A 13,654-nucleotide genomic window follows, 5' to 3' on the forward strand; every position below is an offset into this window, starting at 1 on the left:
CTCCCACACAGCTACTCGGTGTGAGCTCCCTTGGCAGTCATCAATAACCATTTTCCTGTCTAAAATATGTATCTATAAAGAAATAACGTACGGTTTTGGTTAAATTTCTTTCCTGAGACCTATTTCTCAGAATCCCCAACATGGAAATTCTGCCATGTGTTGGGTATGTCTATTCCAATTACGCATCCTGGAATCAGGGAAATAACCACAGGAGGGCTCAGAATGACCCACTCACTGTGACACAGACCTGAGCTAAAAATGTCATTCATCACCTAACCCCCTACTCTGACAATGACAGAGTATTAATTGGTATTAATTCCGGGCCAGTGTCCAGTAATCCCTCCAAAGTCTGATTATTTCCTTTTCCCCAAGGCACAGTCACCTGGTAAAAGTCTGCAGTATTCAGTAGCACTCTAGAGAGTCTTGTGGAATTATGTGAGCTTTTTAAAATAGAAATTACCTTTGTAGAAAAAGATAGTCCACAATACCACAAAGACAGAATATCACGTCCTGGGTTTAGTTAAATTCTAACAGAAACACAGCAAAAAAGAAGGGAGAAGTCTGGGGAGGGCTAAGAAGTAATGGAAAGAAATGTCAAAAACAAGAGAAGATTTACTCATTTCCCCAGGACACCCTATTAGTTCTCAGAACTGCTGGTGAGCAGCTTGCTCCGAAGCAGAAGCATTGTGGCAATAGAAGACGCCATTTTTATGCACTGACACCAAGAACGTGGTCTGTTAGTTTCTGACAAGATAGCCAGAGTCGGGCAACAAGGCTACTCTTTGCAAGCCACCACCACCACCACAGTAAACCTAGGGTCTGTGCGTTTCACACTGGGCCAGGCAGGTGAAATATCATGTCACCTAGTCACAAGCCCTGCTCTCAAAATCCTCTCTCCTCTCTGCAGCCCTTGGCCAGCAATGACTCACAGGAATATTCAGAGAATACAAATGTGGAGCGATGTATGCCTTTATGAAGTTATAGGAGTCTTACAAGGGAGCTTTCTGGAAGGAATGGCAACACGATTGTTTGAAGTCAACAGAATGATTCATGTGGTAGTGCTATTCACTTGTACACACAAAAAATAGAACCCAAAGGGTCCCCAAAGTCAGAACTGAATAAATGAATATTTAAGAATTCCAGATGCTAAAAATACACCTGAGATCTCATTTTCTCCTTAATCAGAAATTGCTTCAGGGAAGAAGGCTCTTTGCCTTCTGGAATCCAACATCAGCCAAGTTAACTTGGCATCTTGGCAGACATCAAGGATAACCTGACTCTCGCCAATTGTAAACAGAGACCATGAAATTTAAATGCAAGAGATACAGAGGAGAAAGCCTGCCCTACCTGTTGCTGCAAAGACTTATGCTATTTAAATTTCAATGGGTATTGCCATAGTATAATTTGAACTTGTTCAGATTTTTTTTCAAATGCACACCTGCTATTACAAGCTCAATCAAGTTGATGTAAAACATTTCAGAAGAAGAAATAGAATTAAAACCTATTAGATTTTCCCATTACAACTAGTTTTCCATTTAATTACAGAACCATTTTCTCATCTATTCTAGATTGCCCATAACTCTTTATAGTTCTTCCAAAAACACAGCACCTCACTTTTTGAATATGGGATTTCAGGTTGCAGTTATGTCTTTTTCTTTAGCTCTAGGTTATCGGACATACCTTTGATCCAAAGCAAACTGGGAGTCTCTACCTAATTTTCTGCCAGTGGTTCATTCAGTGAATGGACTTCTGATTTCGGCTGATTATTGAGTTGCTCTGGGGATGGTTCTAAAATGCAGGCACTGACCCTTAATGTCAATCATAAAATTCAGAGTCCAAAATTCGGAGGCAATTTCATTGTTTACAGTGTATTTCTGGCAGTGTGATCACAAGCAGGCTGACTGCTTTATGGATTTGTCTCTCTCCTGAGCAAACTTAAAAGAAGGCTTAGTAAAACCTACATTGGTTTATTGAGTGTGTGAAAGCTGGCTGCTATTCTATTCTCCTACTACTAGATATTCTTCGGCTTTGTGTACCTCAAGACTTTTAAAACTGAGAATTTTTCTTAGTGTTACTACTTATTTCTTAGCTAATTATTATGTGATGGGTCACACAGAATATCTTATGATAAAAATCATTCGTATTTTAAAGTATATTTCATAGTACAAGAAAGGCCAAATTGTGTAAGCCTAATTTATGTGAACTAATAATTCATGATCAATTGGCTATTAAAATAATTTGAAAGCCGTTTCTAGGACCATGCATGCAATACATAAATATTTATGTCTATTGTTACTCATCCACAAACAACTATTAATTGTGATTTACCTACATGGTATGTGATAAGTATTCTGGAATTCTACATTTATCACTGTGATGTTTTCATTAAGAGTACACTTAGGCATTTCCACAGTGCACAGCCACGGCATGGACAGCTGGACATTTTGCCTCTGTGTTGCTTCCTCTCTGAATACAACTGAGCCACTTCTGATGTCGGGTTCTGGCCTTCTCAATTTCTGAAAAATTAATGAGGAAAATTCTCTCTCCGTCAAGATTCTTAACTAACTACGTAGCCAGCAGCCACCCACCTAACAGTGAAATGTCATCTGAAGCAAGGAAAATGGCATCTGTGCAGGATACATTTTGTGCTTTCTCCGAGATGGGGTCCAGACAAATGGGAAGCTTCCAGATATGAGAGCGTTCACTGTCCCTGATGTCAACTCTGCTCCCACATTCTTCTTTATTGGTTTTTAAAAATCACTAACACTGGAGCTAATAATTTTGTACTGTGGGTCACACAGACGGGCTACCCAAGTTGAATGTTCTGGAAAACAAAGAAATTTCAGAAGGGTAAAATTGAGAAAATGAGAGAAGTGAGGGCACAGAGTAAAAGAACAGAAGTTTAATAACTAACCTATAAATTAAATTTTTACATCATAAAAAAGCCCTAACGTTAAACTATACTAAGATTTAACTACCTTATCACTAAAATAATGCATGATAAGGTTTTGCAGAAGCATGTCACCATGACAGAGCACAATCATGTGTTTTTGCTTCCATGAAATCATATGGTGGATTCTCATAGACACTGACGGAAAACGTCATTTTCCTGGGTAGGCAATGAGATGCTGACATATATGCATACATATACTGGTATTTCTTTTCCAAAATCCCTAACTCAACATTTTCACATCGAGTTAGCAAAATCCTACCTGCCATGGCCAGAGGAAGCACACGCTAGGCACAGGGGAAGCAACAGTGAAATGGGCTGCTACTTCCACCCTCGTACATCTTATGGCCTAGTGATTTGAAGGCGGTGAGCTTGATACTAACTAACACCCCAGGTTCACCATCATGAGTGGTTTCATGGGAAAGTACAGGGTGCACATGGGAGGAAAAACTTAACCATCTGAGACGTGCGAAATGCTTCCAGAGGCACCTGTAGAGGCCTAGGTGTGACAGACCTGATGGCCACTTCAAGGAAGTGGAAAGAATTTAATACAGCTGGAGAATAAGTGCAACATATGCAGAAATGAGCCTAGAGAGTTAAATAGAGGTCATACCATGAAGAGCCTTGACGGCCAAATTATGAAGTTTGGGTTTGTCCCAAGAGCCATTCTGGGGCCAAGAAGAGCTTTCATCCGGGGGGAGGAACAAGGGAAATGGAGACATCATAAATGGCAACAAGGTCTTTAGATGGGGCAACTGCCTCAATGGTGAAATGGGACACACATTGGAGAACATGATGAGTTCAGCTTTGTACTTACTGAATTCAAGGGATCTGGGGGCACTCAAGTACAGATGCCTAGGAAGCAGATGACACTATGGGAACTGTGAGGGATCCGGCTATGGATGGAATTATACCAGAAATGCACGTACAGTGAGGAGGAAAGGAGCCAAGGGTAGGGAACATCAACATCCAAGGGATGGTAAAAGAAAACAAAGTAGTCTGAAGAGGGAACTGAGAATGCAGCCAGAGAAGAGCAGGAAAACTAGAAGAGCCTGTCCGTGGACATCAAAGGAAGGTGACATTTGAAGGTCACTGGTATCTAATGCTACAGAGAGCCGAGTGGAAGGCGGGGAAGGACTCAGTGGATGTTATGGCAGGCAGATTATAAGGACCAGTGGTTGATGGGGCCAGACTGCAGTAAGTGAAGGGAGGAAGAGGAGAGAGTAATCAAGTGGTGATTATACAAAATTCTCTTTAACAGTTAAAGGTGACAAGCACCTGGGTGGCTCAGTCGATTATGCGTCCAACACTTGATTTCAGCTCAGGTCATGACCTCATGGTTTGTGAGTTTGAGCCCTGCGACTGGCTCTGTGCTGGCAGCATGGAGTCTGCTTGAGATTCTCTCTCCGGTCTCTGCCCCTCCCCCCATCTCAAAAATAAACATTAAAGACAAAAAAAGAAGTTAAAGGTGAGGAAGTAGATTGGGGGAAGTGGGAAGCTGTGGTTGACAGGTGTTATTTTTGAAACCAGTGAGACTGAACCATGTAGAAATGCAGATACAAGGAAGTGACAGAGAAAGAGACAAAGACCCAGGAGAAGAGAATATACAGAGGATGGGCAAGATCAGAGAAGAAGTACACGTCTTGGGAGATAGAATATGAGTAAGGCAATGAGGAGGAGGAGGGGTGGGAGGATAGAGGAAGAGGAGGAGGAAGTAGAAGCTGAGAGATGAGCCAAAGACGGGGTGGAAGTAGATGAGTCTACTTCTGCTGCTACAACTGTCAGTAGGAAGCTCTGAGAGTTTTCTTTGATGCTATCTTTTTTCTGTGAAGTGGGAGGAGCAGTGCTCTGCAGAGAGACTTTGGGGAGATGGTGTAGTTGGAGGGCTGAGGAGAAAGTAGCATTTTAGAAACTGTCTCTGAGGGGCACCTAGGTGGCTCAGCTGGTTAAGTGTCCAACTTCAGCTCAGGTCATGATCTCACTGGTTGTGAGTTCGAGCCCCGTGTTAGGCTCTGTGCTGACAACTCAGAGCCTGGAGCCTGCTTTGGATTCCGTGTCTCCCTCTCTCTCTGCCTTTCTCCTGCTCTCTCTCTGAAAAATACATAAACATTAAAAATAAAAATAAAAAAAAAAAAGAAAAGAAAAAGAAACTGTCTCTCTGGAAAACAGGAGAGGAAAAAGCTCAATAGGGAACACAGGATTGTCAGGCAACATTAAGAGCCCAGCCACCCATTTATCCTGTACCAATCTGTCTCATGTAACTTTCTATCACTGTCTATAGTTGCCAGAGATAAAAACAGACAGTCAGACTGATCTTGAGGAACGACACCACGTTTTGTGAACAGTTGATGAGGCTTCTTCATGAGCTGCACAAAACACTCCCACAAGAATATTCCAAATTCATTACATGACTCCATGAAAAGTACATTTTTCCCCAACACTCTGAGCCTAGAAAATCTGGGGGGACTGGCTAGTGAATACAGCTATTCTATTTGGAATATATAGCTCCATTAATACGATAATCATTAATTAAATGATTTGGGGGTTATACATATATCCCTATGTGGCTGTTTCGTACGAATAGTCAGTCACTCGAAAGTTGTTTAATTCTTCAGAAGAGGTAAAAGAAAATATCTAGAGTTGTGAAGTTCACAAACGGATTTAGAAGGTTATGATGACACCAAAGATTGATACATTGGGAATCCCGCATAAACCATCAGTTGCTCTCTGTCTCTGGAATCTCTCTCCCAATTCTTTCCATTGAGGTTTTAATTGGGACCGCCTATGTTCCAGGTACTGTGGTCCTGACCTTCAGTGGGCTTCCAGTTGGGGAAATGAAAGCAAGTGTTTACAACCTAGACTGACTCACTTTGCAAGAGCTGGAGCTAAAAGCTAGAGAAAAGTAAAAGGGAGACAAGTGATTAATACTGTTTGAGTAGCACAAACATATTTACTTTCAATCTCGTATATAAAATTCAATATAACTTTTGGTAATCTGTGACTCAGGGAAACAAGAAAGAACACTTAATGAAAACTAAAATTCTTTTTTTTTAAGTTCCTTTGTTTTGAAAGAGAATGAGTGCATGTGCACAAGCAGGGGTTGGGGCGCAGAAAGAGAGGGAGAGAGAGAATCCCAAGCATACTCCATGCTGTCAGTGTGGACTGTACAATGTAGGTCTTGAACCCATAAACTGTGACATCATGACCTGAGCCAAAATCAAAAGTCGGATGCTTAAGCAACCAGGTACCCCTAAGGTTCTTTTATTTAGAAACAATCCATGTTTCCTTTTTACCTTTTGTACCTCTTTAACCTGTGATGAACTGGGTACCATGAAGTTTTCCACCAAACCTCTCTCAGTTGATTGCTTTATTCTTGAAAGCTAAGTTTGAAAAGAAACATAGCATACATTGTTTCCAAAGACAGTGGTTCTACACTGGTGAACTTTCTTTTGAAGTCTGGGACTGTTACAACACTCAAGGTCTTGTCTGTGCAGGCAGATTTTTCAAATGGAAAACAGAAACTATATCCTTGCTCCCAGTGATGCATCTGGTTGCTACACTTCTCAGCTGGGTTTGGGAATGGCTATGTTCAAGACACTTCAGGAAACAAACCAGTGATTGAAAAGCACCCCAGTCCTCTTGGATCTCCAGGAAAAGGCAAGAGGAAAAACTAGAAGGGAAAGGGGAAGAATATTTTGTGGAAAATACTCAGTTATCAGGAGTCATGTTTTAGTGCCAGTGTTGTTATTACTGGTTGTGCAAATTTAAGCCTCTTCGTTGCTCCTTTATAAAAGGAGGAGGCTGGGATTGGGTGATGCTTTGAAAGTTTAAAGAGTTTATTTTATTAGGAAAATTAGAAATTTTGGACTTGGTGGTATTACATACCAAATCAATATGAGCAGGAGTTAACTTGCCTATCATCATGAATTATTTAGTGAGTGAGGTCTTTACACTTATACTCAAAGTCCACACTAATGACCTAGTAATTATTTTAATCGATTCTCAATGAACTGTTAACTACCCTGTTGGCATACCAATAAGCAAGAAGCATTGTGAGAGCAGGTTCTGTGCACTATATTTGTATCCTTCCATCCACAATTCTGAACGAAAATCCGTGTATCCAAATAAATATTTCTGTATCCGTTTTTTACTAAGATTTATCATTTAACATTTGCGGTATTCTAAAAGTCCTAATTTTGATTTGTGTGAGCAGAAGAGAAGATACGACATGGAATCACAGAATCTTGAAGCTGATATTATTTTGTAGAACATGCAGTTTAAGCTCTTATAGAAAACTCTAAACATGTGAGCAAAGATACTACACAAGAATGCTCTTAGTAGGAAGTTGTGTGACAGCAAAAAATTAGAAACAGCTTTTATGCACACCAACTGGGGAACGGATAAATCAACTGCAACATATTCACATGGTGAAATATTATACAGTAGTTGGGTTCATGAATTACAGTTACAATATAGCAATAGAAATAAATCTCAAAAACCTAATGTTGAATGAAGAACCAAGTTGCACAAGAGTATACACAGATAGACACCTTTTATAGAAGACTAAAAATATGAAAAAAGGAATATACGTGTGTTAAAATTATAGAGACATGTACAAGAATGCCAGGATAAGCATCAACTTTGGGATGGTGGTTAACCGAGGACAGCAAGGAACAAGGTGCGGAAATCAGAGAAGAAAATAAACCAGAATCTGGAGAGATTAATCAACTTGTTTAAAAAACACAAAACAGGCTAGAAGTGAGTAGTGAGAGCTTTGTGCTTTCCACTACAAAATACTACCCCCAAAATGGACAGCTCCTGAGACTGGCTTTGTTTATTCCTTGGTCTCTTCTTCAGACACATGATAGCCCCAGGGAACTTAACATTATAAGAGACCTTAAAAGGTCTTATCTTCTGCAATTCCTCACTCAATTTTTTACTTTACTTACAACATGTTTGCTAAATGATGATCCCGCTTTTGTTAAAAACAAACCACAGCCAAAAGGAAAAATAAGCCTCTCCAAGTAACACCTTCTTAACCTCAAGGAAGACATTTCAGGATATCACTGGAGAAAATCCCCGCTAAACCAAACAGTGTAACTTCTGAAATGTCCAGAGTTAACTACCAGCCCCACTTGCCTTCTAAGTGTGGTTGAGCTTAGCTTTCGGTGCGGGTTGACTCATTAGGCAAGGACTTGCTGGCATCCTAAGCATGTACTAAGGGCCAGGCACAATGCTGGATGCTAGAGCATGGAGTGAACAAGGCAGCTCTTGCGATCCGTAGTATAAATGAATCAAAAAGAGTGAAGGAGGATTGTTTTGCACTATCTGCCCCTTTGCCCTCCCCCGAGAGGTGAGTAAAGCTAATGGGGTCCTTCATGAGGCTCCTTGAAGCTCCAGTAATCCTGCTTTGAGAAAGATGGCTACATACTGAGGGTGGGAAAGAAGATGGATATACAAGAGCCAGACTGCATTTGTTAGAACTGTTTGAGCTACAGGTGACAGAAACCCCACTGGGACCTCTAGGGATTCGAGGATGTCAGTTTGGTATATTATTTTGAATTAAACTTACTTAATAAACAGCTGGTGTTACAGAATTGACGAATCACTACGTTGTACACCTGGGGCTAATACGACATTGCATATCAGCTATACTTCAATTAAAAAAAAAAAAGACACAAACAGGTAGTTCAAGAAGGACCCTCCTTTGTTTCCCTGAAAGCAGGAAGTAAATCTCCCGTGTGAAAGGTACCCTTCCTGTACCAGGAGGGTGGAAAGTATCCTTGCCACCAGAGACCGAGAATTTCATGCTGAGAAGACTGTACAAACCTTGTTACATCTTTAACAATTTACTACCTCTGCGTCTTGTCCATTCTTCACAAATTTATTGTTTGTCTAAAAGTTATAAAAGCTGCCTTCTTTGGTCATTTCTTTGAGTCTCATATTTTTATGGGGCTCCAATACATATGAAATTCAATTTTTTGTCTCCTGTTAATCTTATGTCAATTTAATTATTAGGCTAGCCAAAGAACTGAGAAAGGAAGAAGGGAAAAGTTTTCTGCCCTTACAGACCAGTGGAAACACACCAGGAAGCAGCAGTGTTGAATCTTGAGAGAAGAAGGTCCAGGAACCCAAACACTTGCTGAACTTGTCCATGACTCTGCTCTTCTCCTCCTGACTGCTTTTCTTCTCTCCCTCCCTGGCCAAGTAACTTCAGCTCCTCTGGCTCATGTGGTAGGAAACAGCCATATACACTTCTGAGTTTTGTGCCACATGGTTAGGCACTTGAGCCCATTTTCCTGGTATTGGAAACCAAAATCCCAAGAAAGGGGATCAATGGCCAAGCCTGCACTGGCCACCGATTCCTTGGACTGGCGATTCGCTGCTACCACAATGTGTGGTGTACTATGAAAGATGGGCCTAGCGTTGGCCAACAGACCAAACGAAGCCTTCCATTGTAATATGGCGGTTTCTGCTACAATTTGGATAGTGTAGCAGAGGAAAAGGAGCACCCAAAAGAAATGGAGGCAGGGGCTGCACCCTGAAGAAGGGTGAGTGCTGAGATAAATCAATAGCTAAAGCAATAGCATTATTGTTTATGTGTGCTTAAAACATACTTGGAAACAAATGTATTCAATGAATTATTAGAGTTTTAAAAATCTACGTTGAATGGACCGATACTGTAGCAAAGCTTGGCCACTGAATGTTCTTCAATTTCAGAAAATTTTAAGCAACTTTGACATCCATTTCTCCTTCATTTCTAGCAGTGTGGCTTCTGGAGTATAAGACAAAAGCAGGTGACAGCCCCCAGGAATACAGAAGACTCAGAAGGTTGGGGCAGAAAGGCCAGACAAAGTCCACTGGGAGAAGGAAGTTAGAGGTGGCTGGGTGAATAAGAATAAACACTGAATTTAGAGGGCACTGGGGGTACATAGTGAAGTGAGGACTGGAGTCGGGACCTGGAAGTTGGGGGTATGGGGTGGAGGAGGGCGTGGAGATACACTGGTGACCAATATATAAGTTCCCTGCCCTTGGGAAGCTTAAATTATATTGGGAGAGGTAGACCATATATAAATAAACATAAAGAATGATTACAGATCATAAGTGCCATGAAGTAAAATTTTAGGAAATAATAAAACAGACGCTAGGAGAGAAACCATCAGAAAAGATGTACTTTACACAGGATGTTGAGGGAAGGTGATATTTAAACTGTACCCTGAATGATAAGGAAAGCCAGCAACGGAAACGACCAAGAAAAATGCATTTCGGGAACAGAGAACAGCTAACTCAAAGGTCCTGAGATGGACAAAAATCACATGAAAGACAGGATACACTGGCATCCAGAGGTGAGCAGAGACAGCATGTGCTCATTTGATTAAAAAAAATGGCTGCCAGGCTCATCAAACTTGGAGGAAGTAACTCAAATGAGTGATTTTTTTTAAAGGAAAGCAATTTTTATTTTCCTGAGTATGGGAACAATTGTAAGCATAAAGTCCTTCCATGTTGTAAGTGGCTTTGCTCCAGTTCTGGTATACAAAAATCCCCTGGGAGAAAATAGAATTTCAATATAGCAACATCACAATCAGGACAAACAGCTTGATTTTGGAGGGAAAGAATATACTTTCTCATCAGAGAGGCTCAAGAGAAAAGAATTATGTCAATCCAGTCTAGTTGCAAAACTTTATATGCCACAAAATATACTTAGTTTGAAAAAAAAGCAAGATGAAATCTCCTTAGAAATACCAAAGCATGAGGCCGGTTTGCTATTGAGGTCCTGAAGCAATTGTCTGAGGAAAAAGCAGTAAGGTGGCTTTACTTTGCCTGAAATCAGAAGCTTGCAGTCACTATGTTTCACTTTCATACACACCTATGAGGGTTAAAATATAACCTAGGCCTAATGATGTTTATTGTGAATTAGCAGAAGAAAATATTAAAAGTACCTCTTTTTTTGGCTGTGCTGCCTTTGATAACAGCATGTAAGATTTGAATAGAATGCTGACCTGCAGGAAGTTGACATCACTGACCAAAAAGAACATACTTTTCAGGCTAAGTATGTTGTGTATCAGTCCTACAGAGCCTGGGTTGGTGAGAGTGGGTTTTGAGAAGGTGGGATTATGGCTATATCATTCTTTCTTTTCTATGCCAGCTATGGTAATTCATACGTTAACTATGAGAATTCTTAGCTTAGATGCTAATGCTGAACCCTAAACTAAATGCAGTATCACTATTTCATGAAAATCAGAAGGAAGGAATCAGGAAACAGTGTCTACTTAAAAGTAGGAAAGAAAAGTCAAAGAAGTTTCTGTTTAAGGAAGACATGTAAAAATACTATCAATAAATAGCCAACAAAGTACTGGTCTTACCAAAGTCACCTTGAAAAAGAAAAGCAAGGATGCCTGGGTGGCTCAGTCGGTTAAGTGTCTGACTCTTGGTTTTGGCTCAGGTCATGGTCTCACAGTTCCTGGGTTCGAACTGCACATTGGGCTCTGCATTGATAGTGCAGAGCCTGCCTGGGATTCTCTCTCTCTCTCTCTCTCTCTCTCTCTCTCTCTGCCCCTCCCCCACTTGCACTGTCTCTTTTTCTCTCAAAATAAACACATAAACTTTTGAAAAAAAGAAAAGAAAAGAAAAAAGAAAAGAAGAGAAAAGAAAAGAAAAGCTGAAGGCATCATGCTCCCTGATTTCAAACTATATTACAAAGCTAAAGTAATTTAAAAAGTGTAGTATAGGCATAAAAACAGACGGACACATTGGTCGATCGAACAGAATATAGAGCCCAGAAATAAACCCACACTTACATGGTCAATTAATTTACAACAAAGGGGGCAAGAATATACAATAGGAAAAATACAGTCTCGTCAACAAATAGTATTGGGAAAACTGCACAGCTATTTGCAAAAGAATGAAATTGGACCACTGCCTTACACCAAACACAAAGATCAAGTCAAAAGGGATTAAAGACCTAACTAAATATGAGACCTGATCCCATAAAACTACAAGGAAACATAGGATGGTGAGCTCCTTGTCATAAGTGTTGGACGATTTTCTATATCTAACACCAAAAGCAGAAGCAACAAAGAGAAATAAACAAGTGGGACTACAAACTTAAAAGCTTCTGTACAGTGAAGGAAACTATCAACCACATGAAAAGGCAACCTACTGATTAGGAGAAAATATTTTCAAATCATATATCTGATCAAAGACTAACATCCAAAATAGACAAAGAACCCAAACAACTCAATAACAAAAAGCAAACAATCCGCTTAAAAAATGGGAAGATCTGAATAGACATTTTTCCAAAGAATATATACAGGTGGCTTGCAGACACATGAAAAGATACTCAACATCACTCATCATCAGGGAAATACAATCAAAACCACAGTGAGATATCATCTCGTACTTGTTGGAATGGCTATTATCAAAAAATCTAGAAATAACAACAGTTGGCAAGCATAGGGAGGAAAGGGAACCCTTGTTCACTATTGGCAGGAATATAAATTGGTACAGCCACTCTAGAAAACAGTATGGAGGTTCTTCAAAAAATAAAAAACAGAACTACCATATGATCCAGAAATTCTACTTCTGAGTGTTTATCCAAAGAGAAAGAAAACACTGTTCAAAAAGATACATGTATCCCCATGTCCACTGCAGCATTATTTACAATAGGCAAGATATGAAAATAACCTAAGCGTCCATTGGTGAATGAATAAACATTACTCAACAATAAAAAAGAATGAAATCTTGCCATTTGCAATATGGACGGACTTTGAAGACACTAAGCAAATGAAATAAGTCAGACAGAGACAGGCTAATACTGCATGATCTCTCTTACATGTGGAATCTAACAAACAAACAAACCCCGAAGCTCACAGATACAGAGAATAGATTGGTAGTTGCCACAGGTAGGGCAGGGGGTGGGGGAGAAAAGAGTGAACTGTCTTTGTTTTTTGTTTTCCTGTTTAAATAAATTGATTTATTTAAAAAAAAAAGTAATGGTCCTGAATAAAAATGCTCAGAAATTGTTTAGGTAGATATTTACAGCGTCGGATAACTCCAGGGAACATTTTTAGTTTGGCATAGATGAAACTAAATTTGATTCTGGAAAATCTCAAGAAAAGAAATAACATAAGCTATTTGGGGGAATCTGTTTGATTTTTCACTATTTTGCATATTTAAATTATGTGTGTTTTACTTTACCACTTGATAGGGGATTTTATTAGAAATGTGTATTTCTTTTTTCTTTAATGTTTATTTATTTTGAGAAAGAGAGACATAGTGTGAGCAGGGGAGGGGCAGAGCAAGAGGGAGACAGAATCCAAAGCAGGCTCCAGGCTCTGAACTGTCAGCACAGAGCCCGAAGTGGGGCTCGAACTCACGTACATGGAGAGATCATGACCTGGGCTGAAGTCAGATGCTTAACTGACTGAGCCACCCAGTGCCCCAGAGATGTATATTTCTAACACAGGTTTCATATAAGTATACAATACATCATATTTTAAAAGGCATAAAAAGTGTTAATGATTCAGAGGAGAGGGACCTGGATCATCTTTTATGAAGTTAAGGATGCAAGTTCTGGCTTAACATATGGAACTTTCTAAGGAGGTGGCTATAAAGTTGAGTGGATGCCTTGAGGAGTAGTGGATTCTTCGTCCCCAGAAGTGTTCAAATGCAATCTATGCAGTCATTTGGCTGGATGTTGAAAAA

General features: G+C 40.0%; 1 protein-coding gene across 5 annotated transcripts in view; it reads right to left on the bottom strand.

Annotated features, from left to right (window-relative positions):
• Positions 1 to 13,654, bottom strand: part of CHST9 (carbohydrate sulfotransferase 9) — a 243,544-nt gene that overhangs the window by 181,943 nt on the left and 47,947 nt on the right. The window contains exon 1 of one of the 5 annotated variants that reach the window (XM_053902522.1): positions 2,589 to 2,737. The exons of the other annotated variants lie outside the window; for them this stretch is intronic. The gene's annotated coding sequence lies outside the window, so the exon portion shown is untranslated. Of the gene's footprint in view, positions 1 to 2,588; positions 2,738 to 13,654 lie in introns of those variants that run through there. 5 annotated transcript variants of the gene reach the window in all.

The sequence above is a fragment of the Panthera pardus genome, unplaced genomic scaffold (assembly GCF_024362965.1).
Source record: "Panthera pardus isolate Hobbes unplaced genomic scaffold, ASM2436296v1 HiC_scaffold_15, whole genome shotgun sequence".
NCBI classification, from domain to species: domain Eukaryota; kingdom Metazoa; phylum Chordata; class Mammalia; order Carnivora; family Felidae; genus Panthera; species Panthera pardus.